Source organism: Orcinus orca, chromosome 10, assembly GCF_937001465.1.
Source record: "Orcinus orca chromosome 10, mOrcOrc1.1, whole genome shotgun sequence".
NCBI classification, from domain to species: Eukaryota; Metazoa; Chordata; class Mammalia; order Artiodactyla; family Delphinidae; genus Orcinus; species Orcinus orca.
Genome location: NC_064568.1, coordinates 103429231 through 103456208, shown reverse-complemented (window position 1 = coordinate 103456208; position 26978 = coordinate 103429231). Strand labels below are relative to the sequence as shown.

Below are 26978 nucleotides of genomic sequence, written 5' to 3'. Positions count from 1 at the left end.
CATGTTACTTACATATATTGGTTTGTTACAAAGGGTACAATTCAGGAACAACCCAATGGAAGAGAGGCACAGGGCAACAGGTGGGGAGGGATGCAGAGCCCCCGCGCCTTCTGGGGGGCGCATGCCCCTCAGGACCTCAGTGTGCTCCCCAACCTGAAGCTCCCTGAACCCCACTGTTCAGGGGTTTTGTGGGCCACTTGTTGTATAGGCATGACTGCCGACATCATTGGCCATGGGTGATTAGAAATCTGCAGCCCCTCTCCCCTCCCCAAAGGCCAGAGCTGGGGCTACAAGTGCCAACCCTCTAATCGCCCGCTGGCTCCTCTGGCTGCCCGTCTCCGTCCTCCCACAGCTGCCCAGGGGCCACCAAGAGGCACCTCATTAACGTAAGCTCAGGTCGTGACTAACACACTCTCATCACTCCGGAAATTCCAGGGCTGCTGGGAGGTCTGTGCCTGGAAGCAGGGGCGAAGACCAAATACAGGTTCCTCTGCGCAGCCCCACGGAGGCAACACCTCCCTGAACCGGTGGCTTCCAAACCCGTTGGACCACGGCCCGGACACAAGTCTCCCATCCTAACCAAGAACACAAACACGACGCACACAGATGCGCGTGCGTGGATGTTACCGTGAACAAAAGGTTCACACAGACTCCAGGAAATGACACTCACCCTGACTCTGTGCCGGGTACTCTGGTGGTTCCGGTTCAATTCAGTTCATTCCTGTTTCCTTCTGTGTCTCCTTCTGTTTTGTTTCGTTTGTTTGTTTTTCATACCGCCTCCAACTCATGACATGGATTTCTCGTCGCACTAGTGTGTCTCAGGCCACAGTGTGAAAGACACTCAGTAGCCAAGCCTCTTTGCGTCTCCTCTCTGAGATGTTATAAAAAGGAGGGAGGCCTGAAAACACTCTCTGCGGAGCAGAGTTGCCTCCTGGACCAGCCAGTAGAGACACAAGCTTGCAGAGGAAGGGACAGAGCGCAGGGATCCTCAATCGTCCGGATGGAAAGAACGAACAGCAGAGGAAAGACTACGTCCTCTCAGACGGGTCTCCCTTCCAATAAGTGCCCAACGCAGGGTTTTCAGGCAGTGGCTTGTTTCGAGGACCCAGAGCGGTGCCCCAGGACCCTCGTATCCCCATACCTGGCCCCCCACCTCTGGTCATACCTCTGCCTTGAACCCTCTGACTTTCTCAAGAAGGCCGGCTTCCCGGAGTCTGGGTGGCCTCAACACCAGACACCCAGAGCTGGCACGTGGACCACTACAGAGATGTCCATCCAGAGATGGGGAGGTGGAAACAGGGTCCCACCCCAGCCCTGGAAAGGGATTCCGGCCAGAAGCAGCAAGTATGCTCCAGGAGGGTGGCAAGGTCTTAGAGCTGTCCTCCCAGCCCTGTGAGTCTGCGACAGATGTTCTCCGTTATCCCAGAGAAGCACGTGGCTTTTCCGCTCTTTCTTCCTCCCTGGGCTGGATTGTTGTGGCTCCGTCTCACTCCTCCTAATGGACCGTGTCTGACATCTGTGCAGTTCCTCAGCTGTGGGTGTATGGAGTGTGGAGAGCTTCAAGAAGGTCAGGGACCAGCTATCCCACACGGGACAAAGAGAAACATTTATTTATATGCAATTTTGTAATATGCTCTTAAAATTTACCATTTTAAGAAGCATTTTCTTTTTGCTTCTTAAAGCATTTTGAAGCATTTTCCCCACGTTGTCTTCAAAAACACCCCACAAAATATTTTCATCTCCATTTATCCCTTTTCATGCTTTTAAAAAATATATGTATACTCCATATATGTCTTCAAAATGTACAGATTTAGAAGATGCAATTTTCAGTGTTCTAGATTTTTTGAATTGTTGTCCGCAGTAACGACAGGCCAAAGTAAAGAGAACACAGGCCTCACTTCTATTTTCCCACAATTGCTTTCAAGCTAGGCTTTCTCTCTACAGTGGCAGCATCTCCTATGCGTTCTTTGTGGTAATTTACATGCATTGGTGTATCCTGGGAAACACGCCTAGAATCTTTTCCTGTTTTTAAAATGTTGAAAGTCTACTAACTAAACACAGACTGTTTTAGAAGACAGCAAAGCCTCTTTTCAAATCAAGTAATTGTGGGGTTAAGTTTCTCCCTCGGACCAATGGGACACGGTCTGTCACGGCACCAGACCGAGGCACTGCCTTCCAAACCTGCAAATGGAGGTTCTGCAACCCGCCTCCCTCCTAACTGAATCCTTCTGGACTCAACTTGTTTCATTTCAGTTTGGGGGTGGGAAGCAGGAGGAGGGAGAAAACTTTTTGAAAATTGTAAAACTGCCCCCTCTACCCCGCCCAGCTCACCCAACCACACCTCCTTTGCTTTTTCCAAGAGCCCATTAGAACCCCGGCCAAGACCTGGTCCCAGTCTACCTGCCAAGGACAGAGCCCTTCCCTGCTCAGAAACTGCATCCCTCATTTCCCCCTGTTGGTGACATAATCACCTGCCAACTTCTCATTTATAACCTCCCTCCTTCTCTTCACCACTCCAGCCACCTTTAATGCCTCTAAATGCCTAGATGCCGGCTTTAGCCCGGCCTCTCCCACTCAAGGCTGCCTGCGAGAAAGGGGAAATAAGGACGCTAAAGTCCTCTGAGCCACATCCGGCTCCTGTCACACCAGCATGCCGCTCACACTGGACCTCTGGGTGGCCTTGAACGAGTGTGTTCAACAGGGCAGTCAGCGGGCTGCTTCGGGGCTGTTACCTGGTGAGCTAAGGGGACATGGGTCATTTCCTTCTGTGTTTCCATGGGTGCCCAGGAACTGAGACCCGGGACTGCCTTGGAAAAAGCCAGTGCAAAGCAGTGTCCTCCCCAGAAAGGATGTTCTGATCTGACGGGACAGCCAGATGGAGACTGTCCTGTCTCCTGTCACCAGAGGACCGGGCTGTGGGGTCAGGGCTGGGGCATTGAGCTGAGAAGGGGATGAGCTGAGGCAGGCTGTTTGCAGCCAGTGGCAGGGGCCCCGAACCTCCACCTGTGCACGCAGGACCCTGTCTGCTCGGAAGCAGGCGGACGTGGAGGGGCTGTCCTGGCAGGGTTACCAGGAATTCCTCCCTGGGGAACAGGGACCCCAGGAGCCTGCGCTTTCCTCCTGATGTTGGCGGCCCTTTGCCATCTCCTGCAAGTCTCCACCACACCTGCGTCCCAGGGCTCCACCAGTCCGCGACCTCCAGGTTTCAGAAATGCAAATATTTAACCAGTAGATTAGGGCATTGGTTTGGTTTGACACGTTAGTTTAGTTTTGTCTTTTTAAAGAAGTTAGGGTTTTCAAGACAGCACATTGCTAACCCTATCACCCACCTAAAGTCACGGATAAAATCTGATGCTGTAGGGGATGAGGTGACAGAGTTCAAGGTAAACACTTTTATCTTCCAAACCCACTTCCACGTTTACACAGTCATTCCCTCCCTGGTGGATAAGATGGGTCATTCTGAGATGTGCTGCTGGGTAGAGATGCAAATCTCCTCCACCTCCGCCTTCACACCGAAACACCAAGACTAATCTCAATTTCTATGGTAAGTCGGTATTGAAAAAAGAAAACGGAAGTGAGATCAAACTCTAAAAATGTTCTTCAGGACCAAAATGTGTGTTTGTAGGCTGTGTTTTTCCTTCTCGTTATATGTGATTTCACATCACAAGAATTTCTGCTGCAAGTCAGACCCAGTTCTGCCTTTGAAAGCAGCATCGACATAACAGTTTGTGGGAAGAAGGTCTCTCACCTATGCGGCCAGATGGTGGTTCTTAGACTTTGGGGACCGTGAGTCCCGAGAGCTCCTCAAAACTGCAAAGTCCAGCCCGACCCCTACCCAAGAGGTTCAGCTCAGTCGACCTCCACGTGACTCTACTGCAAGTGAGTGGGGCCGGTCTTTGAGAAACACGGGCAAATACAAGCAAAAAATCTCTGCCTTGACTCCGTGTTGACCTTGGGGAGGACAAGAAAGGTCTGGGGGTGAAGAAGTAAAAGCGGGGAGTATAGACATCTCTGTAGGAAGTTGGGGAAGAGAAGAAATTGGACACTAGCCCGTGGCGGATGTGGGAGAGAAGGAAGACGTGTACCATTTTATCATTATTATTTTAATGAATGGAAAGATTTAAGTGCATTTATGTGCTGAGAAGAACTGGCCAATGGTGAGGGAGAAGTTGATGATAACCCGAGAATGGGAGTGACCGATGGAGCAGGGCCCCAGATGAGGGAAGAAGGATTAAACCCAGCGCACCCCGCTGGACCACCAACCAGCCTTGCAGAGGAGGAAGGGAATTTACCCTTTGAGTCAGAGGCAATCTGAATAATAACTTGTTCAGATAAGAGAAAAGGGAAGGACAGTGTCAGCTAAAGTTTCTGTAACAGTGTTGCCTGGTGTTTTGGCTGTACTTGAAGTTTTGAAACAGGAAAATAGGATTTAGAGAGAAAATGGACACCAAGGAAAGCTCTCGTCAGAGCCCAGATGGTACTAGGCTTCCAGGAAGCAGTGGCCTCTCAGGAACAATGGCTCTGTCTTCTCACCGAAAGGGGACAATAGGAATCCCAACCACCCCTCCTGGCTACTGTCTGCCCTTCTTATTAAAAACAGCCTGTAATGTCAGATTATCATTTACGTGCGGCCAATGACCCCATGATTCTCAGCAGATAACATCTCACAAAACACTAGGTAGTGTTACAGGGATTTAATGCAGTGTTTTTGATGTTTATTTTGCATTATGTAATGTTACAGGTATATGTTATTATATAAATGTACATTCTTATTCCATAAATTCAGAAAATATAGACAAGCAGAGAGAGGGAAATACGTCCCACTGCAGAAAGACGACCACTCTCAAGACTTGGCGCTGTGTTAACGAACCTCTAAGATGAACCCGCGATAATCCTTGTCTCCCAGTATCTGCACCCCTGTGTGACCCCTCCCACACGGCATGAGGGCCGGCCCTGTGTGCCCAAGAGAATACAGTGAAGTGACGGTGTAGGGCTGCTGAGGCCAGGCCGTGAAAGACATTGCCGCTTCCACCTATAACCCGGATTTCTCAACAGTGTCACCATGAACACTTTGGACCACATAATTCTTTATTGTGGGGAGATGTTCTGTGCATTATAAGATGTTTGGTAGCATCCCTAGCCTCTACCCATTAGATTCCAGTAGCACCTCCTACTCGGTTGTAAAAATCAGAAATGTCTCCAGACATTGCTGAATGTCCCTGGGGTGAGGGAGCAAAACGGCCCCCAGTTGAGGGCCATTGACCTAGACTCTTGCCCTGCCAGCTCTGGGGGAAACGGGTCACCAGGTGTTGTGAGAGCAGCACTGCAGAGAGGAGCACGTGGGGAGGAGCTGAGGCCCCCCGGCCAACAGCCGGCACCATCTTGCCATCCACTGGGGGGAGCCACCTGGAGAGTGGTTGACTCAAGCCACCGGATGACCGTGGGCCTGGCCAAAAACTGATGGCAAACCTCATGGGAGCCAGAGGTCTGTAGAAGAATTAATAATGCACGTGCGGGTCTCAGTCCCTGGCTCAGCCTCGGGTCACCGAGTGAACTCAGGAGTAATGACACCCCATGAATTATGCTAATTCAGACTGATTGTACCTGGGTCTAACCTACCTCCACGGCTTATGGAGGACGTGAATATCCCTCACCGTTAAACAGACCAGATCTATGTGTCGTTCCTAAACAGGTGAATGCACTGCTCCCGCAGGTAGGAAATCAAATGTGTGAGTCCCTGGACAGCGAATCTGAGGTCCCTGCCCTTACCAGTCCCGTTGCTCTGGTTTGAAGATCTGTTTGCCATGAGATTGTGGCAAGGTAGCTTGGGGGTTTTGTTTTTGTTGTGTGTTTTACGTACTATTATCATTTGACAACGAATTAAACCCCCTATGTTTCCCTCTTTTAGCTACAATGGGCTTGAAAGCATTATTCAGCTTTAGTTTTTAATACAGTCAACAGAAATGTATCAATATTATTCCACCTTTTTCTATTGTCAACAGATATATATCATTCCATTTTTTACTACAGGCAATGAACATGTATATTATTCCATTAGCAAAATTGTCTGCTGATTTTAGAGTAACTAAATCCAGTTATCCAGTTCTAGAAATATCAATGTCCTAACAATGATTTTCCTAGAAATTTATTAGGGGAGAGAAAACTGAAAACTAGGGAGCAAAGAACTGTAGATTCTTATTCCTTGGTTTGGTTCTAGAGATCTACCAGCCAACAGATCATGGAGTATTTATTTGAGGGAACAGAACGAAAAGGAAAGAAAGACGAATAAGAAAACCGCTTAGGCCCTAGAATGAGCCAGGCACCATTTCTGCATATTATCTTGAACTCTTTCTCTGATGTATAAATATTTAACATAATTATAATCAAAGTGTACATAAACTTTATGTATTATTTTTTCCATAAGCTATTACATGGTTCTATGTTTCAAAATAGACCATATACCTATAACTTTAATGGCCGCGTAATATTCCATGATCTTGAAGTACTGCCGTTTACTAAGCTATTTCCATATCGTTGGACATCTGGTTCGTATGAATCACTCTTGTAACAAGATATGACTTCCAAGAAGATCTAGAATATTGTCAACAGATGGCTTATGAAAGTGATTTTGATATTACAGTGCCTCTGTTGATGATTCTGCAGTAAATAAAATGTAACTGAAGATTGCTCACAAGTTGGTTGGAAACGTGGGTATTACATAAACAAACAGAAGGTAAGGTGAACTAAAGAGATATGCGAACTTCAATAAAATGACACAAATTAGATGTAGGTGAGAAGGAAAAGGCCAAATACACATAGAAACAAAATGGAGCCAGATACATAAATAAAGATGTTTTAGTCACATTACTCCTCCACATGTTAGAGTTTTCATGGCCCAGGAGTTTCTCTACCTGAACCCATGATTCTATTTAATCTTGAAATACTGAGGGTGTTCTCCAGGTTTTATGTCCCTGTACAGCCTTTCTCAGTTTCTAAGATTATTTTAAATCCATATTCCTAGATTAAAGCAACAGTTTTAAAGTGGAAGGCAGGAGCGGAAAGTGGTGGAGTAAGGCATTTCCCTAGTTAGAGGAAAAGAAAATAGGGAATCTTGGGAGTGACTTTGACTTGTGGGTTATGGAGGTTTAGGAAGGTACCCTGAAGAGGAGTAGAGGAAAAACGAAAGAATTATTTCTGTAGTGGTTTTTTTTTTTTTTTTCCAGTACACGGGCCTCTCACTGTTGTGGCCTCTCCCGTCGCGGAGCACAGGCTCCAGACGCGCAGGCTCAACGGCCATGGCTCACGGGCCCAGCCGCTCCGCGGCATGTGGGATCTTCCCAGACCAGGGCACGAACCCGTGTCCCCTGCATCGGCAGTAGGACCCTCCACCACTGTGCCACCAGGGAAGCCCTGTAGTGTGTATTTTTAATAAGAGAGAGTGAAAGAGCTATACAGTGCTCTTGTATCAGACACTCTTATGTCTTCAGACTACATCTTAGGACTTTAGGGGCTGAAGTTGTCCTTTTAAAAGGACCGGATTCTCCCAGTTGAGCAATGGGGCAAATTCCAACTCCCTGGAACGTTCTAGCAGTTGGAGTAACAAACTGGAAAATCCTTCACATTGATTTGGCTTCGAGAGGAACCAATGTTTCTTTGTTCCTCTTCCCTCCCTCACTGGTCCAGCTGTGACTTTGCACCAACCTTGAAAATTCAACCAAACTCTCATACAACGAGAGGATCTGTCTGCTAGAAAATGGTCTCCGTAGATCACTTCCTTACTCTGAGGCTCACAGTGGTGGCTCGTGCAACGGCACAAAACCCAAGGCCTAGTTCTGAGCAGGGCGATACCCTGGCATCCTCGGGCCTTGTCAGTGTCCCTTCGGGGGGGTGTCTATAGTAGAAAATGCACACTTACTCCTCAGGTTTTATCCGCTCTGTTTAACTGGGAGTTATCTTCAACCCCTGTGTTAAGGGAGATCAAACTCTGTCACACAAATGAATATACGTAATTACACACCAGTATCTACACAGTCACGTATCAGTAATTATTTGAGTAGGAGGTCAATAGACTATTAGATTATAAAGGTTTCTAAGAGAAAATCGATTACATTTTCTCTTTATTAACATATACACCATGGTACTGTCATGATGACGAGTGAAAATTTGAGCTAATTTCTGTGATTCGCTTATGTGTTCTACAGATATTTATTGTGTTTTAGGCATGGAGGGGAAACAACAGGAAATAAGAGGACAAGGGCCTTGATCTCATGTGGAGCAGACATTCTGTTCAGGAAAATGGGTAATAAACAAATAGGCAGATATATTATCAAGATAATTACATATTTTTGCATTAAAACACCTTTTAATAGAGATTTAACATGATTTCGTCTGGTCTTTTCAAAAACCCTGGCAGGTGGATAGAGAAGGCATTACCATATCCAGTTTTAGTATTATTTTGAAGTAGTTTCCAATGCACAGAAAAGTAAGAATAGTACGAAGAATTACCTTCACCTAGATTTCCAAATTTTTAATATGGTTATCAATTATGTAATTAGTTGTTAATTATCATTAATGTTACTGCACTGTTTCATCACCTTCTCTCTCTGATAGATGGATAGATGATAGATGGATAGGCAGATGGATAGATAAATAGATAGATAAATAGATGATAGATAGGGAGATAATAGATAGATAGATGATGGATGGATAGATGGATGGATAGATGATAGATAGATGATAGGGAGATGATTGATGGATAGATAGATGATGGATGGATAGATGATAGATGGATAGATAGATGGATGGATAGACGATAGATAGATAATAGGGAGATGATTGATGGATAGATAGATGATGGATGGATAGATGATAGATAGACAGATGATAGGGAGATGATTGATGGATAGATAGATGATGGATGGATAGATAGATGGATAGATGATAGATAGATAGATGATAGGGAGATGATTGATGGATGGATAGATGATAGATAGATGATAGGGAGATGATTGATGGATGGATAGATGATAGATAGATAGATAGAAAGATAGATGATATGTAGATTGATAGTCTTCCTGACCTCATGTCCCATCACCCCTAAATATTCTCCCTGGTACCTCCTAGCAACAAGGGCCCTCCCCTCCACTGCCACACATGAGTCTCCAAGGCAGAAAGTCCACACAGCACAGCCATCCCACCTGCAGGCCTTGCCCACGTCTCACCAGCTGGCTCAGTAGGCTCTCTTTCCCTTCCCCACAGAGGCTCCTACATGGAGCACACACTGCAGTGGGTCTTCGGCCCCACTAGGCTCTTTCCATCTGGACCAGTTCCCAGCCTTCCCGCCTCTAGGATCCTTGACTGTCGTCAAGGGCACAGGCCCCTCCACCAGCAGGAACACCACTGCAGGGATGCTGTGTTCATGGTGCCCTCCTGTCCCAGCTGTGGTGCTGTGACCTTGATCACCGAGTTAGGCTGTGTCTGCCCCTTCCCTCCTTGCATCTGATTAATCATTTTGTGGGGAGATGGTCCAATATTTTTACAATATCCTGTTTCTCATCACACCTCCACCCACCAGTGACATACACATGTGTCAACCATTACTCTTATTGTTGCCTAGTAGTACTTATTTATTTCCATTGTTCCTTCTACATCTATTGGTTGGCATTCTGCTATAAGAACAGCTTTCCCGGGCTTCCCTGGTGGCGCAGTGGTTGGGAGTCCGCCTGCCGGTGCAGGGGACACAGGTTCGTGCCCCGGTCTGGGAGAATCCCACAGGCCACAACAATGAGAGGCCCGTGTATCGTATCGCCACAAAAAAAAAAAAAAAAAAAAAAGAACAGCTTTCCCTTCTCTTCATGTGTTTATTTATTTACTTACTTATTTCTATCCGTATGGACTCACGACTCACAGATTCCTATCTCATACAGGGGTTGTAATCCGATTATTTCTTTTGATGCTTAAACTATTCTAAAAATCAGCCAGTGGGAGCCCCTTCAAGCTGGTTCTTGTGTCCTTTTGACACGTTCCCATCGTTCTTGCGTGCTTCCTTACTTTTTGGCACGAAAAGATGTTTCAGGCTTATCCTGTGGTTTTCCTACCCCAGCCCTGGAAGCAGCCCTAGCTCCCACTAAGATCTGAGTGTCAATGTGCCTGTTTCTAGTGGGGTGTCATTGCTTCTAGGCCCTTCCAGCTGACAGAGGTTGGAAATATGTGTAGGTATATGTACGTGTGTACATACACACGTGTGTGAAAACAGATATATGCACACATACACACATATATATATATACCACGTTCACACACACAGACGTCTGTAAAAATTTCCATGTCTAATTCTGTGCGCGCACACACACACACACACACACACTCACTCTGCATGAGTTCATACCGATATTTCTAGTTTCAGTCCAACCCCTCGAGGTTCTTTCCAGCTTTCCTTCTCCCCTGGTTGGTAAACCCTGCTCAGCTGTACGTGATGGAGAACCCTGGGGGGCGGGAGGGGCACTTAGTTTGGCCGGGGAAGGGCTCTCTGAGGATAAGCCCGGATGACAAGAGAGGGTGGGAAAGGGTTCCAGCGGAGGGATGCGAGAGCCACGCCGCAGGAGCCGGCTCAGATCGCCTGGGACCCCACGCGGAGAGGCGGGCGGTTGCCGGCGACACACACAGGTAAGGGGTGCGTGGGTTACGCTGGGGAGGTGGGCAGGCCTTGGAGGATTCTAAGTAGGGGTGTGACATGGTCTGATTTGATGTCCAAGACAGCGCTCAGGCTCCCATGGGGGCAGACCGTGGGAGGACCGGCGTGGAAGCAGACTGGGCGGGGGTGGGGGGGGCACCGCGTGCGGGCCCGGTGGTCCTGGAGCAACTGCCGCGCACCTTGATTTCAAGGCTGCCTTCCAGCTCCAGAGACCAGGATGCCTCGTTAAACCTACACTCGTTTGTTCATTCACTCACTCAGCTTCTGCCCCACACGAGAGGCCGCTAGGACTCAATGGCCTTGACTTTGCAGGGGTTGCGGGTCCAGCATCCTCCTGCCGGCTCCTGGTCCAGTACGCGCTTGCTTCGTCAGGAACAACTTGGAGCTGGCGCGAAGTCCACGGGATAGAAGTGCTGATGCGAGGACCTCGGCTCCCCAGGTGCATCGCCTTCCCCGCAGCCTGGACGAGACCCGCTGATGCGCCACTCTGATTATACCACTGTGTGGATGCACAGATGAGGAACCAGGTGACTTGCCTGTGGCCACAGACGGCGTCCACGTCCTCTTGCTACTGTTTCCACCTTCCCTTTCAATGCTTCCGAGCTCCAGGCACGCACAGCTCAGCTCTCTCCTCATCCTGGGCACGGCCACACGAGAAGAGCGCTATCCCCAAGGTCAGATCCACACTTGGGAGAGCGGATGTAAAGTATTGAAGTGTGTTTAAGACCCACGCCTTTGTCTCGTCTGAGAGGCTGATGTGTTTGTAGGACACGAGCTTGGCTGCGCTCTTCCTCTGGGTTCTTTCAGCTCCACATTTACTTAATCAAAATAAAGCAAGGTCGTCTGCACCTGTCTCCCACGCAATGCTTCCCTCTTGCTGGGTGGGCACCTTTGGCCGTGGGATTCCAGGGAGAGGCCGTACCCAGTGAGTGTACCGCAACAGAGGCCCGGTGAGGCGACCGCAAGGTCACATTCATCTGCTGCTGCTGCTGCCAGGGCACCGCAGACCCAGCCACTCACAGCACAAACACGGTAACCCACAGGTCCTGTGGTCAGGAGTCCACACGCAAGGCAGCGGGGCCCCTGCAGGGTCTCCTCTGGCTGGAAGAGAGGGTCCCCTTCCAAGCGCTCAACTTGAGGGCCAAGTTGGTGGCACTCAGGTCCCTGTGACTGTATGGGTGTGGCTCTAGAGCTCCTACAGGACCCCCCCTTCCCTGCCGCTCAGCAGACAAGAGAGCCGCTGCTTCACATCTCTCTGCTCAGGAAGTCCTCTGTTAAAGGGCTCCCCTGTTTAGGTCAGGCCCACCCAGGAAGATCTTCCTTTTAATGACCTCCAAGTCAACTGATTAGGAACCTGAATTACATCCATAAAACCCCTTTATCTTTACCGTATAAGCAACTTAAAGACAGGAGTGAAATTTTCTTGTATTCACAAGTCTGTCTGCCAGGCCAGAACTGTGCGTGGGGCAGGAGAAGGAATCCTGATTCCTTGAGTTAGACTTACACCCTAGCTTTTTTTTTTTTTTTATGTCATCTAGCGGTTTTATTTTTTTATTTCTTTTTAATTTTTATTTATTTAGTTTTTTGGCTGGGCCATGCGGCATGCAGGGTCTTAGTTCCCTGACCAAGGACTGAACCTGTGCCCACTGCAGTGGAAGCGTGGAGTCTTAACCACTGGACCGCCAGGGAAGTCCCCCCACTAGCTTCTTTTTAAATGTATTTTTTAATTACGGTAAAACACACAGAACATAAAATGTATCATCTTAAACCATTTATAAGTGTGCCGTGAGTTCAGTGGCGTTAGGGACCTCCACGTTGTTGGGCTCCCATCACCACCCTCCATCCCCAGAACTCTTTCCATCCTTCAAAACAGAAACTGTGCAGATCAGACAGTAACTCCCCAGCCCCCTCCCCCCAGCCCCTGGCTTCCCCACCCCCTCTCCCCATGCACCTGTGTTCTCAGACACAGCTGAGGCAGCGGCAGGAGCTGGGTACACCGACACGTTTTCCCATCTCCCTTCCAAGGGCGCCATCTTATCAGAGCCTAGTTTGTTGTGCGACTCAAAGCTGGATGCGCGGCTGGCTTGTTCTTTATTGGACTCGTAGCTCACCCCCTGGGCTGGGACTGTGAACCCCATTGTTCCTTTGTGGGCAGAATACAGAGGAAGAGACGTGTCAGGGCCTGGAAGCAGGACACGCTGCCCCATCCCACATTTCCCACAGCCCCAGACGCAGCGTGCATTAGCCACAAACCTGCCCACGTGGTCAGCAGGACGGCACAGTTTCCTCGATTTGGGAAAGGAACTGAGTCCAGACCGAATGAGGAAACTCATGCCTCTTTTGTGTCTCAGTTTCCCAACTGATGAATGGGGTCTGCAAAGTCTACATATTTTTTAAGCACATGCCCCTTGTGTAGACAGAAGGAACATACTAGAAGAATCTGGAATGGTTTTAGTGCTACGAGAATCCCAGTCTCACACTGAGCAATAAAAATGATTTTTCAGTTTATTGGAAGCTTCCCTCCTCATGTATACATCATTATTTAACAGGGTAATGAACGTGACTTTGATTCTGTTTCTTTTTTTTTTTTTAATTTTATCTGATTCTGTTTCTAATTGAAGCTGTGGGCAAAACCTGCTTTTTCCACCCCGAGGGTCTTGGGCCCAGCTGGTCCAAAGCGTAAGGGAATGTTGTCGCCTTCGTTGGGGTCTGGATGTCGTATTTTGTGCACTGCAGATTTCCTTAGCTTTCTTCGTGAGGCATAATTATTTCCAGACAAGATGCTGGTTCAGATGATGGCCACGTCCCTGATGTGGCTTTTGCATTTTGCAAGCAGCGAACACAGAGCTTTCCTCTCTCTGAGCCTTCTGTGCATCTGGTGATGTGGCAAAGAAAGAAGTCGTAATTTTCAGCTATGATAAAGCGTTTCCAGGACAAAGCCACTTCTTGTTCAAATTCCAAACCCACATGCATAGAAACTATAATTTTCTGTGTGGATGGCAACTCTCTTCTGCAAACAGAGTAAGAGTCATTGTGCCAAAGCCTTCTGCTTTCGAAATATCCCTGCGTCCACAAGCCCATCGTGCATGTGGTGAGCCCGGCCGGGGGGTGCAGGACACGGCAACACGGCAGAATATGGGCTGCCCATCTGGACACACTGCAGGGCTGCGGCACCAGCTCTGTTCCCCACTGTCTGCAGAGCTGAGGGGAGGGGTCCAGGGCGCTGCCTGTACCCTGGGGGACCCCGGGGAAGCCGCTGTCTCTGCTGGGGACCACAGAGGTGCGTGGAGCACTGAGGAACTTGTGTGTGCTTGGGCTTTCCTTGGGGGTTTGGTTTTAAATAGAAATACAAATTCAAGAGACTTCTTGCTTTAAAACAAGAATAGAGGTTATTTATATTGCCACGCCAGTATTTTTAATGTACCTTAAGGTAAAAGAAAATTCCATAAACATGGAGAATTACAGCTACCAGACCCTAAAGAATCGTGTGCAGCTGTTTCCACGTCTTCCAGAGTGAAAGGAATTCCAGTGTCATGATGTCACTGCATTGTGGCCAAATCTTTCTGAGGACGCGGCCATTCAGATGGACACACATCCTGGTCAGACCATTTCCTCTGTGTCCCAAAGGCAAGTAGGAGGACGAGCCACGGCACCTTCAGCAAAAGCTGTGCCCGACCCAGGAATGGGAGTACGTGCACACTCACACACAGACACACATGCACACACACACACAACACACACAGATATGCACACTCACACACAGACACACACGCACACACACAGATATGCACACTCACACAGACAGATATGCACACAGACACACATGCACACACGCACACAACACACACACAGAGATATGCACACTCACACACACACATGCACACACACACACGATATGCACACTCACACACAGAGATATGCACACTCACACACACAGGCACGCACACACACATACGCACAGACACACACTCACACACATAGGCACACACACATACACACAGACACACACACACGCATAACCCAAACACAGACACGCACACACACACATGTACAGACACACACTCACACACATAGGTGCGCGCACACACTCAGATACACACAGACACACACATGCACACACACGTACACGCATAGACGCACACACATAACCCACACACAGACACACACATGTACATGCACTCACACACACATGTACACACACACACACTCTCACACACGCATACTCACATGTACACACATGACCGCTTCTGCAGCACCATCCAGCCCAGCCTGCCTCACTGAGGGCGCTGAGCCCCATCCTCGTCCCTCGCAGCCCCTCGTGTGCTCAGCGCCTGACCTCTCACTCTCCCACCGTTGCCTCTGGTCACTGTTTTCTTCCCCGTTCCCTGGCTGCGCCCTCACTCCTCCCTCCCCCCGGGGGTCCCAGGACCTTGGCTCAGAGACGCGCACGCAGCCACCCTGCTGGCTCCTGTGTCCTCCCGTCATCTCAGGAACCTGCGGGCCCGGCCCCGGCTCTCTGCAGCCCCAGCCCAGCCAGTACATACCTCACAGACCTTCCCCACGTCCCGCTCCTCTGCCTGCCTCAAGGTCACTCAGGGTCACTCAGATTTGCTTTCTCCTTCCTCATTGTCACTGTCTGCCACACACGCCCTGGTCTCCCCATTGGCCTGATGCCAAACTGTGGTCACAGTCACACCAAGCCTTGGAGAGAGAGAGAGCCCCGTCCAGCATCATCTAAATGCCTGTACATTATGGCTGCAGCAAACGTGCAAAAGATGAAAAGAAGCTAGAATTCAGCCAGAAGTAACATTGTGAAGTCCATTCACGTGGGCAGGAAGGAGATGACATACAACGGAATGTAGGGGACAAGAGGGTAAACCAAGCTGTTCGCAAGATATGGACATGGCAAGTACAGAACCAGACACAGCAAGTACAGAACCAGACACAATAAGTACAGAACCAGACACAGTAAGTACGGAACCAGCACAGCAAGTACAGAACCAGACACAGTAAGTACAGAACCAGACACAGCAAGTACAGAACCAGACACAATAAGTACAGAACCAGACACAGTAAGTACGGAACCAGCACAGCAAGTACAGAACCAGACACAGTAAGTACAGAACCAGACACAGCAAGTACGGAACCAGCACAGCAAGTACAGAACCAGACACAGTAAGTACAGAACCAGCACAGCAAGTACAGAACCAGACACAGTAAGTACGGAACCAGACACAGCAAGTACAGAACCAGACACAGCAAGTACGGAACCAGCACAGCAAGTACAGAATCAGACACAGTAAGTACGGAACCAGCCCAACAAGTACGGAACCAGCACAGTGAGTACAGAACCAGACACAGCAAGTATGGAACCAGGTGCAGCTTGGCCGTCAAGAAGACTCTCCCTAGACGTCCTACCTCTGGCCCACACTTCCTGACTAATTCTCCTGCACATCATGTGACCTCAGCCAGTGGTAAGGGGTCTCCAGAATTCACTTGGGAATTCAACCCCAAGTTTATTTGGAATGACATCATCATTTCCTTAGTGAGCACGTGACATTTCGTCTTGAAAAGATACAGAATTAAGTGTAAAAATGATGAAGATAAATCAAACCTATCTTTGAAATACTGGGGTTAAGAAAAAGCCCGTGAATATTTGTTTTTTTTCTGATTTGTTATGTTTCAGAGAATTCTGTGCTGGAGTGCCAGGTCAATCCTGAAATTCTAATTTAAAGCGTGCAGTTAAATAGTTGTCTCAGATTCTCATTTTATGTTCACATTTTAAGAAAATGTAAAATTCATCATGTGTTCAGATTCTGTTTGTTATTTTTCCAGGGATAATTACTTAAGTGCTTGGCACGATTTGCTTGTTAATCAGATAATTAAGAAAATCAAATTATTATATTTGCAAATGCTGTTTAACTGTTTTTGGTTTTCTTAATAGGACCAAAGATTAATCAGAGGCCCTCTGTTAAAAATTATTACATATTACTAGATTCACTGTTGAAAATAAGATTTGCAGGTTGAATGGCACATACAAATGTCATGAAGCGACACTGCCATTGTGTTAATAAGACACTTAAAATATTCGCCAGTTTTTACTGTAAGTGTATTTCTTTTTTTTATATAAAGCCTCTTGTGATTTCTTTTTTTAATTAATTAATTAATTAATTATGGCTGTGTTGGGTCTTCGTTTCTGTGCGAGGGCTTTTCTCTAGTTGCAGCAAGCGGGGGCCACTCTTCATCGCGGTGCGCGGGCCTCTCACTATCGCGGCCTCTCTTGTTGCGGAGCACAGGCTCCAGACGCACAGGCTCAGTAATTGTGGCTCACGGGCCCAGTTGCTCCGCGGCATGTGGGATCTTCTCAGACCAGAGCTCGAACCCGTGTCCCCTGCATCGGCAGGCAGATTCTCAACCACTGCGCCACCAGGGAAGCCCGTAAGTGTATTTCTTAGGAGGCACTTGGGCAAGGATCACCTTTTCTTCCACTGCAAAGATCATTTCAGCCACTAATGAGCACGTGTTCACAAGAGGGACAACTGAGTCTAGTCTGAGCTCAAGGGATGTCGCTGGTCACCTGCAAACTCGGGTCACTCAGCCTCTCTGAGCCTCAGTCTCTTCATCTGTAAAATGGTGTAATAGCCATTACATCGTGTGGCTGATTGTAAGGGTAGAATGAGACCAGGTGGGTGAAGAGAGCCCCTTACCAGGGACCCCAGAGCAGGCACCCATCCTTGTCCCGTTTAGGAGGACTACAATGAAAGTGAGCCTAGCCACATTTACCTGGACCACTGCTTCCTTGGATTTCATTGGAAATTTACGTTGTGAGGGAAACTTCCAGAGTGACCCTGTTAGAACAGAAGCAATGTATCACACGTCGGCTTGAAACCCTGTAAGGGCTCTATCTCCAAGCCAAGACCAGGACGGTGGCCCCTACCCGCGCCCTCCTCAGGCCACTTCCATCCCCCCTCTGACCTCACAGCCCGCCTGCGCTGCCCCCGGCCCCGCCCGGGTGAGCACCGTTCCCCGGCCTGGGAGTGTTTCCCGCAGGTTCCGTGTGACCCACTCCCTCCCACTTTCAGGCTTCTGTTCAAAGGTCGCCTGAGCCCCCTTAAAAGTGCACCAGACCCCCTCCCCCTCCGGGTGCCCCACTGCCTTGCTTTCTTTTTCTCCAAAGCCCCCATCACCGTTTAATAAAACACCTGCGTTGTGACTCATTTGTGCCTCCACATTTCCCCACTAAGATGTCCACAAAAGCAGAGATTTTGTGCATCTTGTTCACGGCTGTGTCCCTGACACCTAGGAAGGTGCCTGGCTCCTGGAAACAGCAAAGGACGTGAAGCAAGAGGGGCCGGGACTGGGGCAAGGTGGATCTTAGTCCGGATTCTGAGACTCACCTATTCGGTGACGTTATACAAGTCACTTGACCTCCTGACTCTTCATTTCCTCCTGTCCGCGGTGGGACAGTAATCTATCTGCGGGACCCCTCACAGGGTGCCACAGGATTACTCGGGGTGTAAGGGCGCATGGACTGTAAGGCAGGGCAGAAACGTGACAGATTATTTTCGTTAGCTGGTGACATTTCAGAAGATTGCCCACAGGCGCACTGTTTTAAATGTTTTCGGGCTGGGAATTGTTTCCCCTTTTATGGAGATTCCTACACCAAGTAGGACACACAATGCTCGGCCCTGTCACAGGACATGGGGAAGGATGGTCACTGCAAATTTTCTCAAAACTAGTGAAAACTGGGTTCAACCCGAAGAATCTGGAGATTCGTCAAGAGGCCGAGTTAGCATCTGGGGAATTTGTCTCATTGTTCTGTGAGATGCCTGGTCAACGTTCTTGCGGGGCAGTTTGAAAGATCGTTTGAAGGGAAGAAACTTGATGAAGCTCGTTCTCTCTGACAATGGAACAATTGTATAGGCGCACCCCTTGTGTCCACAGGGATGGTATGAAAGTTTAAGGCAAAGAAGGAGGATTTTCCTCATTGTTTATACTGGGTCGTTCAGTCTGCATTTTAAAAACTCCTCTCATGTAATTCAGAGACCAAGACTCTTTCTCTTGTAAATTGACACTTTTGCACGGAAAAAGCCCAGGCATGTTTGCAGTGACCGGGTCAGTGTGACAGGTCACCTCAGCGGCAGTACAGACTAAGGACAACGGTCCCACTAGCTAAGGCCAGAGGTTCCAATACAGCAAGTTACTCAAAGCAGACACCCTGTCACCACCCAAACACCTGTGCGTGAGCTAACCCGGGCCGGTTCTGGGCCAGGCTCCTGGGGACACGAGACCACACGTGAGTGTCTGAAATCTTCTAGAGCAGGCGGGGGGTGGTGCCTGAAACCAGATACGGACACAGCAGTGTCATCCTAATTGTCCTGCAGCGATTTAAGGACAGACTATTGGTGGATGGGAACTGAGAACGAGAGGTGAGCGCCACCTTGTGGACAGACCCGAGGATCCTCCTGGCACCCACCCTGCACCCCTTCCCAGCCCGCGTCTGCCAAACTCACCAACCTTCGCCATCATCTGATTCCAGTGCATCGGAGCGTATATTTGACAACATTCTTTCAATTTGTTCAAAAGAATAATCATTTAAAAGCAAATAACTCTAATTTCGCCTGCGAGGGCCCCCCAGGTACTGTGTGCCTACCCGCTCTCCAGGGAGGTCACACTGGGACACTCCCCCCCGGTCCTGGTTCGTGCCGACCGTCCCCCACGTCAATCTCACACCATTTGGTTTCATGCAAGGAGCACTGATTACATATAAATGCCACGTAGGCCCCCGAGATGCCCAGTGAACAGGGCTGGCCTCTGGCTCTGAGTCGGGAGAACAGATGTGTTAAGTGATAAGTGCCGGGACTGTGTACAAAGAGCAACAAGTATGAAAGGGCTGGAGAGAGCAGAGGGGAGGGCCTGGGGCCAATGTCAACGCCCCCCGGGATCCACCTCGCTCCGTGCCGCTGTCCAGACGCCCCCGAGTTCCAGCTGGAGCTGCAGCTGTGGCCACGTCGACGAAGCTGGTCCCCAGGGCCTCTGCCCTGCCTGGCTGGGCTGGCCTGGGTGTGGACACATTGCTTTTCCTCTTAGTTCATCCAAGGCAAGGTTGGAATTTTCCAGTAGAAGTGTTTACTAGGCAACTCAAGGGAAAAACAAAAACAAAAACATGAAGTACTAGCTTGCTGAGGGGAGATGCCTCCTCCCGACGGGACCAGACACCTAAACTCCCGCAAAGGCGCGCCTGACGAGAGCGCACGAGCCTCAGCGCACAAGCCCGTCGGCCTCTCCAGGCTGCAAGGCCAGCAAGGCAGAACGTGGCTCACGTGGCTGGGACCTGCAGCACATTCCAGAAGCTGCTTCCTAAACTCTGCTCTGGGATGGGCTCATGGCATCACGTCCCCAGCCTCCACTGCAGCCCCCTCCATCCTGGCCCTGGAAAATGGAAGCCCTTTCCTCCTCCCCTCCCCCCTCCCCCCTTCTTCTTTAAGACTAATGAACATTTACATAAAGTAAAAATATGAATTCACTGATCATAAGCGTATGGGTATGGAACATGGAGGATGCATAAACAAGTGTGATTTCATAGTCATGAGAATAAATAATACAAAAATATAATGTATATTTGCTGCAAAAAATGAATTCCAATTATTCAAGTATTAAATTGTAAAAAAAAAAAAAAGACTAATGAACATTTGAGTTACCTCTGAGCTTGGCAAAGATTTACTTTGGTTACTCTGCAATAGAATCTGCAATCTAATTTACCGCATTTCTCAATTTCACCTTGAGATGAGATTAAATGCCTCCCTTTTCTACAGAGTTCATTGGGACAAGTACGTTTAATCTGGGCAAACTGGAAATACTGTGAAACAAGGCTGAATCTAGAAGTTAATCTTGAGATTGTATTCACTTAGCAGAAACAGAGGCCAGATCTGGAAGTGGATTCTCCATGTAATGACTAATCCGCCAGCCATATAGACAAGGGTTCCCAGCCCTGGTCCTGGACAAGGCCTGAGTCTGAATCTTAGCCCTGCTGTTTGCTGTTTACCATCCAGAGCAAGGCCTTCACCACGCTGAGCCTTGGCTTCCTTCTCTGTGAAACGGCACAGACCGCAGAGGGTGACATAGAAATGCAGCACCCGGCATAGCAGGTTCTCAGAAAAAGGCAACACATCATCAGAGGTGCTGTTCTCTGAGCCCCACCAGCTTCCAGGCACCTGACAGGCCACTTGACAAGTTCTCATTTACACCTCAGAACACTCCCATGAGGCTGTCACTTACACTCCACATTTTACACCTAAAGAGATTGGGTTTTGAAAAAGATGAACTTTCTTGAGGGCACGTTTCCAAGCAGCAGAGCTGGGCCTCAAACCCTAGTTTGTTAATTGCCAAAGCCTTTAAATGACTTTTTTTTTAAAGGCAAAACATATAAAGAGAAAAGTACTCAAATCATGAGTCCATCTCAGTGGATCTCCACCAAGTAAACACACTGTGTAACCAGCAGCAGGTCAACAAATAGACCATTACCTCCGCCCAGAGGCCCCTTGGTGCCCCTTGCTGAGTCAGCACCTCTAGTTCGAGAAGCGCCTCTGCCTCCAGGCCACCTCCCCAGCTTCTGGCTCCTGGCTTCAATGTCCTCTTAGCTCCCTGATGTCTTTTTTTTTTTCTTTCTTTTTTTGAATTTTTAAATTTAATTTATTTTTTATACAGCAGGTTCTTATTAGTTATCCATTTTATACATATCAGTGTATACGTGTCAATTCCAATCTCCCAGTTCATCCCATCACCACCACCACCACCTCCGCCGCTTTCCCCCCTTGGTGTCCATACGTTTGTTCTCTACATATGTGTCTCTATTTCTGCCTTGCAAACCAGTTCACCTGTACCATTTTTATAGATTCTACATATATACATTAACATACGATATTTGTTTTTCTCTTTCTGACTTACTTCACTCTGTATGACAAACTCTAGGTCCATCCACGTCTCTACAGATGACCCAATTCCATTCCTTTTTATGGCTGAGTAATATTCCATTGTATATATGTACCACATCTTCTTTAACCATTCATCTGTCGATGGGCATTTACGTTGCTTCCATGACCTGGCTATTGTAAATAGTGCTGCAATGAACATTGGGGTGCATATGTCTTTTTCATTTATGGTATTCTCTGGGTATATGCTCAGTAGTGGGATTGCTGGGTTGTACGGTAATTCTATTTTTAGTTTTTTAAGGAACCTCCATACTGTTCTCCATAGTGGCTGTATCAATTTACATTCCCACCAGCAGTGCAAGAGGGTTCCCTTTTCTCCACACCTTCTCCAGCATTTGTTGTTTGTAGATTTTCTGATGATGCCCATTCTAACCGGTGTGAGGTGATAACCTCATTATAGTTTTGATTTGCATTTTTCTAATAATTAGTGATGTTGAGCATCCTTTCATGTGCCTCTTGGCCATCTGTATGTCTTCTTTGGAGAAATGCCTATTTAGGTCTTCTGCCCATTTTTGGATTGGGTTGTTTGTTTCTTTGGTACTGAGCAGCACAAGCTGCTTGTATATTTAGGAGATTAATCCTTTGTCAGTTGCTTCGTTTGCAAGTATTTTCTCCCATTCTGAGGGCTGTCTTTTCGTCTTGTTTATGGTTTCCTTTGCTGTGCAAAAGCTTTGAAGTTTCATTAGGTCCCATTTGTTTATTTTTGTTTTTATTTCCATTTCTCTAGGAGGTGGGTCAAAAAGGATCTTGCTGTGATTTATGTCATAGAGTGTTTTGCTTATGTTTTCCTCTAAGAGTTTTATAGTCTCTGGTCTTACATTTAGGTCTTTAATGCATTTTGAGTTTATTTTTGTGTATGGTGTTAGGGAATGTTCTAATTTCATTCTTTTACATGTAGCTGTCCAGTTTTCCCAGCACCACTTATTGAAGAGACTGTGTTTTCTCCACTGTATATCCTTGCCTCCTTTGTCATAGATTAGTTGACCATATGTGCATGGGTTTATCTCTGGGCTTTCTATCCTGTTCCATTGATCTATGTTTCTGTTTTTGTGCCAGTACCATACTGTCTTGGTTACTGTAGCTTTGTAGTATAGTCTGAAGTCAGGGAGCCTGATTCCTCCAGCTCCATTTTTTCCCCTCAAGACCGCTTTGGCTATTCTGGGTCTTTTGTGTCTCCATACAAATTTTAAGGTTTTTGTTCTAGTTCTGTGGAAAATGTCATTGGTAATTTGATAGGGATTGCACTGAATCTGTAGATTGCTTTGGGTAGTATTGTCACTTTCACAATATTGATTCTTCCAGTCCAAGAACATGGTATATCTCTCTGTCTGTGTCATCTTTGATTTCTCTCATCAGTGTCTTATAGTTTTCTGAGTACAGGTCTTTTACCTACTTAGGTAGGTTTATTCCTAGGTATTTTATTCTTTTTGTTGCAATGGTAAATGTGATTATTTCCTTAATTTCTTTTTCTGATCTTTCATTGTTAGTGTATAGGAATGTGAGAGATTTTGTATCCTGCAACTTTACCAAATTCATTGATTAGCTCTAGTAGTTTTCTGGTGGCATCTTTAGGATTCTCTATGTATAGGGTCATGTCATCTGCAAACGGTAACAGTTTTACTTCTTCTTTTCCAATTTGTATTCCTTTTATTTCTTGTTCTTCTCTGATTGCCGTGGCTAGGACTTCCAAAACTATGTTGAATAATAGTGGCGAGAGTGGACATCCTTGTCTTGTTCCTGATCTTAGAGGAAATGCTTTCAGTTTTTCACCATTGAGAGCTACAGGCTAAAAGATACCATGGGAATGCAATTAGCAAAACCCAGACATACAGGACAAATAATTTGGTTTCTTCAACAAATACAAAGGGTGGGGAGAGAAAGGGAGAAATCAGAGATTAGATTAAAAGAGACTTAAGCAGCATATCAGTCAATTACAGTGATTTGACCTTCTTTGGATCCTGATTTGAAAGAACTATAAAAAAAATGAGACAATCTGAAAAATATTTTAAATGAATGGATATTTGATGATGCTAAGTAATTGTTAATTATTTTAGGGGTGGTATTGTTATAATGGTTATTTTTTTTAAGAGTTTTACTATTTTAGAGGGCCATAGTGAAGTGCTTATAGACAAAATGTGATAGCTGAGATTTGCTTCAAAATAATCCACAGGGAGTGTATATGTGTAAAGAGGTTGGGTATGTGTTGATAATTGGGTTTTTTTTTTTTTGAGTTGATAATTGTTAAGCTGGGTGCTGAATACATGAAGATTTATTATACTATGTGTCTTCTCAATATTTATGAAAATTTTATGAAATTTTCCATAATAAATTGTATCTCCCCCAATTTTTATCTCTAGGATAATTAATGTATATATTCCACCCAGTAAATATTTTATTTAGTGCAAACCTGTATCAATGATGTACGTAGGACTAGCCAACCTGTCTGGACTCAGTTTCCAATCCTGGGTCAGTGATTTACCGGCTCCTGCTGGGGCAGGTGCGGCAAAGGTCCACAAAATAAGCAATTTCAATTCAGTACTCCATTAAGCATGAAAGATGTGTAACAAGGAATTTTTGACCACTAGTATCTTACCACCCAGTTTATAGGCAAGAGACGAGGTGTGCGTACATGTAAGTGGGGATATTCACCCACGTGACATCAAGAATACCAAGCGGGGGCCACCTCCATCACTCGGGGGTGACACACACCCTCTGCATCATAACCAGGTTGCGAGAAGCTCTTCTGAGCACATCGGGCATCTTCCCTGTCATCCTCCCCCTAACGGTCTAGTTAATTCTGAAAGCAGGCTTGTTTTAGGTTAAAGTTCACTGCAGATTGACTAGAAAATGATTCCTCCAGCTGGGATGCTGGACCGCACGTCTTGTTCCTGGGGTGCATCCGTAGTTATTCAGCAGCCCTCTGTCTCCTTGAGGGGTTAGCACAAGTGAAAGGGACGCAGACACCTCACAGGAAAGACAGTGGGAGGCGCTGTCCCCAAGTACAATCGTGCCAGCATCACATACGCTGGTACTGGCACCTTTACTGAAAAACCACGTGCCCAACGCCAAATGGTTCATTCTGTCAAGTCGCACATCCACTTCACCTTGTTTTATGGGCAGAGGATGCAAGTAGGAGCTGAGGCAACAGCCGTATAAGAGGCGGCAGTGGAAACGCAAGGTGAAGCGTTTTCAGAAGTAAAAATAAGTAGATACTCCGCGTCCTTCAACCAGCGTTCTCTTCTCAAGCACTCACTACCCGTCCAGCTGCCGGGCGATCCGTGCTTGCAACGATGCGCAGCCCAGCTGTGAGGCGTCCGCCCCCATTGCTGCCATTTTCAGGGAAAGCTGCTGTGCAGTGGCCACGTGTGCACTCGGGTCTTGGGGTCTCTCTCGGGCAGGACAGATTCTGAGGACTTGCAAGGGATGACCAAGCGCCGTGGGTGAAGCGAGGAGCTCAGAGCTGCAGTTGACTGTGTCGTGCTTTGTTCTCTCGATTCCTGGGCCTGGCTCCTGTTTCTCCACACCAACCCCCAGTCACTGCGTGGGGCCGTGTCCGCTCACAGCTGGTTCATTTCCAAAACAGACTTAGGGCTGCACTGCCCTCGTGGGAAGGACTCTGCTTCCTTCAGGTCTGGTTTTTCAACTTTTCCTTAATCTAGGAGGTCATTACGGCACAGGTGGCTCTTGTTATAGCTCCACTTTCAGGAATGACCTCCCTGCTCAGCTGGACCAGGACTCCAGGGCTTGTCCTAGTTGCACTGTTCTTTTACTCCCAACTTCAGGCAGGAAAATGCAGGCCTCTCTCGTGCTTGGCAATCAGACCAGAGCAGAGACCCCCTCCGCCCCTCCCCCCAGGAAGTGGCTGATAGCTCGGAGCCCACGGCATCTTCTGGACAGAGGGAACCGCCCCCAGCCTGCAAAACAGCCTGAGGGCACAAGAAGCCGGTCTCAGAGCCGTTATTGAAAATTCTGCCTCTGTTTCCATCATTTCAGTAATTCAGACAATCTCTTACAGGTCATCTAATGCCTTAGCTTTCTCCCCCATGCCACACCCACAGCTACAAAATTTTCTGCTTTCACCATTTGTTTGACACTTAGAACTATATGGTCAGCTTGGCTCCAGATACATTCTGATTCTCGAGCTACGTGGTGAAGGGGTGAGCCCCGCCCGTAGCAGGACTGTGGGGCGGAATGGTGACCATTTAACTTCTGCAGGCAGCATTTCACCTTGCGTGGAGAATTCTTTTTTGACAAAACCCTTTGAGGTACTATTTTGTTGCAGGGGGTGGGGGTGGGGTGGGGTGGGGTGGGGTGGGGGGGAACAGCCCTTGGGGCAAAGCCAAGATGGATGGGAATAAAACTATAAGAACAAAATTGTTCTGGTTAATATATTTACTCAGGGCAGCGCAAGACTGAATGGCTAGGAGACCCTAGACCAGAAAACAAAACCAAAACCAAAACAGTAGATAGAGGAGTAGGAAACAGCGGAGAGCAGAAGGGCTTTATCAGCAGGGGTTTTTGGGGTGGGGGGTTGTTCACTTGGGGGAAGTTTTGTGGGGCAGTAGCTCAGCCCCTCCATCACCCCCTCGTGCACCCCACCTCCTCAAACCTGGGGGGAGAGGGAGCCCCCAGTGGGGGGCTGCAGGTTCAAGAGGAACAATCTGGGGAAAGGATTTCAGAACAAGAGGCTAGAGGCGACTGCGAGAACCTGGAAACTCCCCCACCTCCCTGCAAACATGGGGAGGATGCTGGTTGTCCCAGCGTTTGTGAACTGGGGGTTTGAGGAACTTTATTTACATTTCTACACTTCTGTGTAGTGACCCCGGCGGCGAGAGGACTGGGCCCATCTACGCAGCTGACCATCGATGCACCCCCGCCCCCTGCAGGCCCAGGATCCGATTCAGCAAAATTCGTGCTGAATTAATTTTGGTTACTATGAAGATGCTGGTTTTAAATTGGGCAAAAGAGCCCGCATACAGATCTGTCTGTCCCTTTCGGGCCTAGAGTCTGGCTGGTGAACAAGACCTTTTTCATTTGGTACCATAAATGACACATTCAGAAAGATTCTGTCAATTCAGGCCTGCGGAAATATTGGTGTCAGAATCAGCAACACTGCACCCTTTGTATGACATGAGCCCGGTAATAGAGAGCCCGCTAATACCGTCCCCAGCGGATTTTATTAATCACACCTTACAAAGGAGCCCTGTCTGCTGAGAGGTTGATACAAAGAGGTTGATACAGAGTCTGCTATTCATTTTTCTTTTCCATATAGTTACTTTTTAAACAAATTAAAA

The 26978-nt window shown here is 47.6% G+C and overlaps 1 long non-coding RNA gene across 1 annotated transcript; it reads right to left on the bottom strand.

The window, feature by feature from the left end:
- Positions 1-23187, bottom strand: LOC117197100 (uncharacterized). The gene is made up of 4 exons (XR_004477601.2): positions 18091-23187; positions 17477-17541; positions 12645-12836; positions 1-1579 (listed from the first exon to the last, which is right to left on the bottom strand). It is a non-coding gene; the product is annotated as an uncharacterized LOC117197100 (long non-coding RNA).
- Between the last annotated feature and the right edge of the window lie 3791 nt (positions 23188-26978).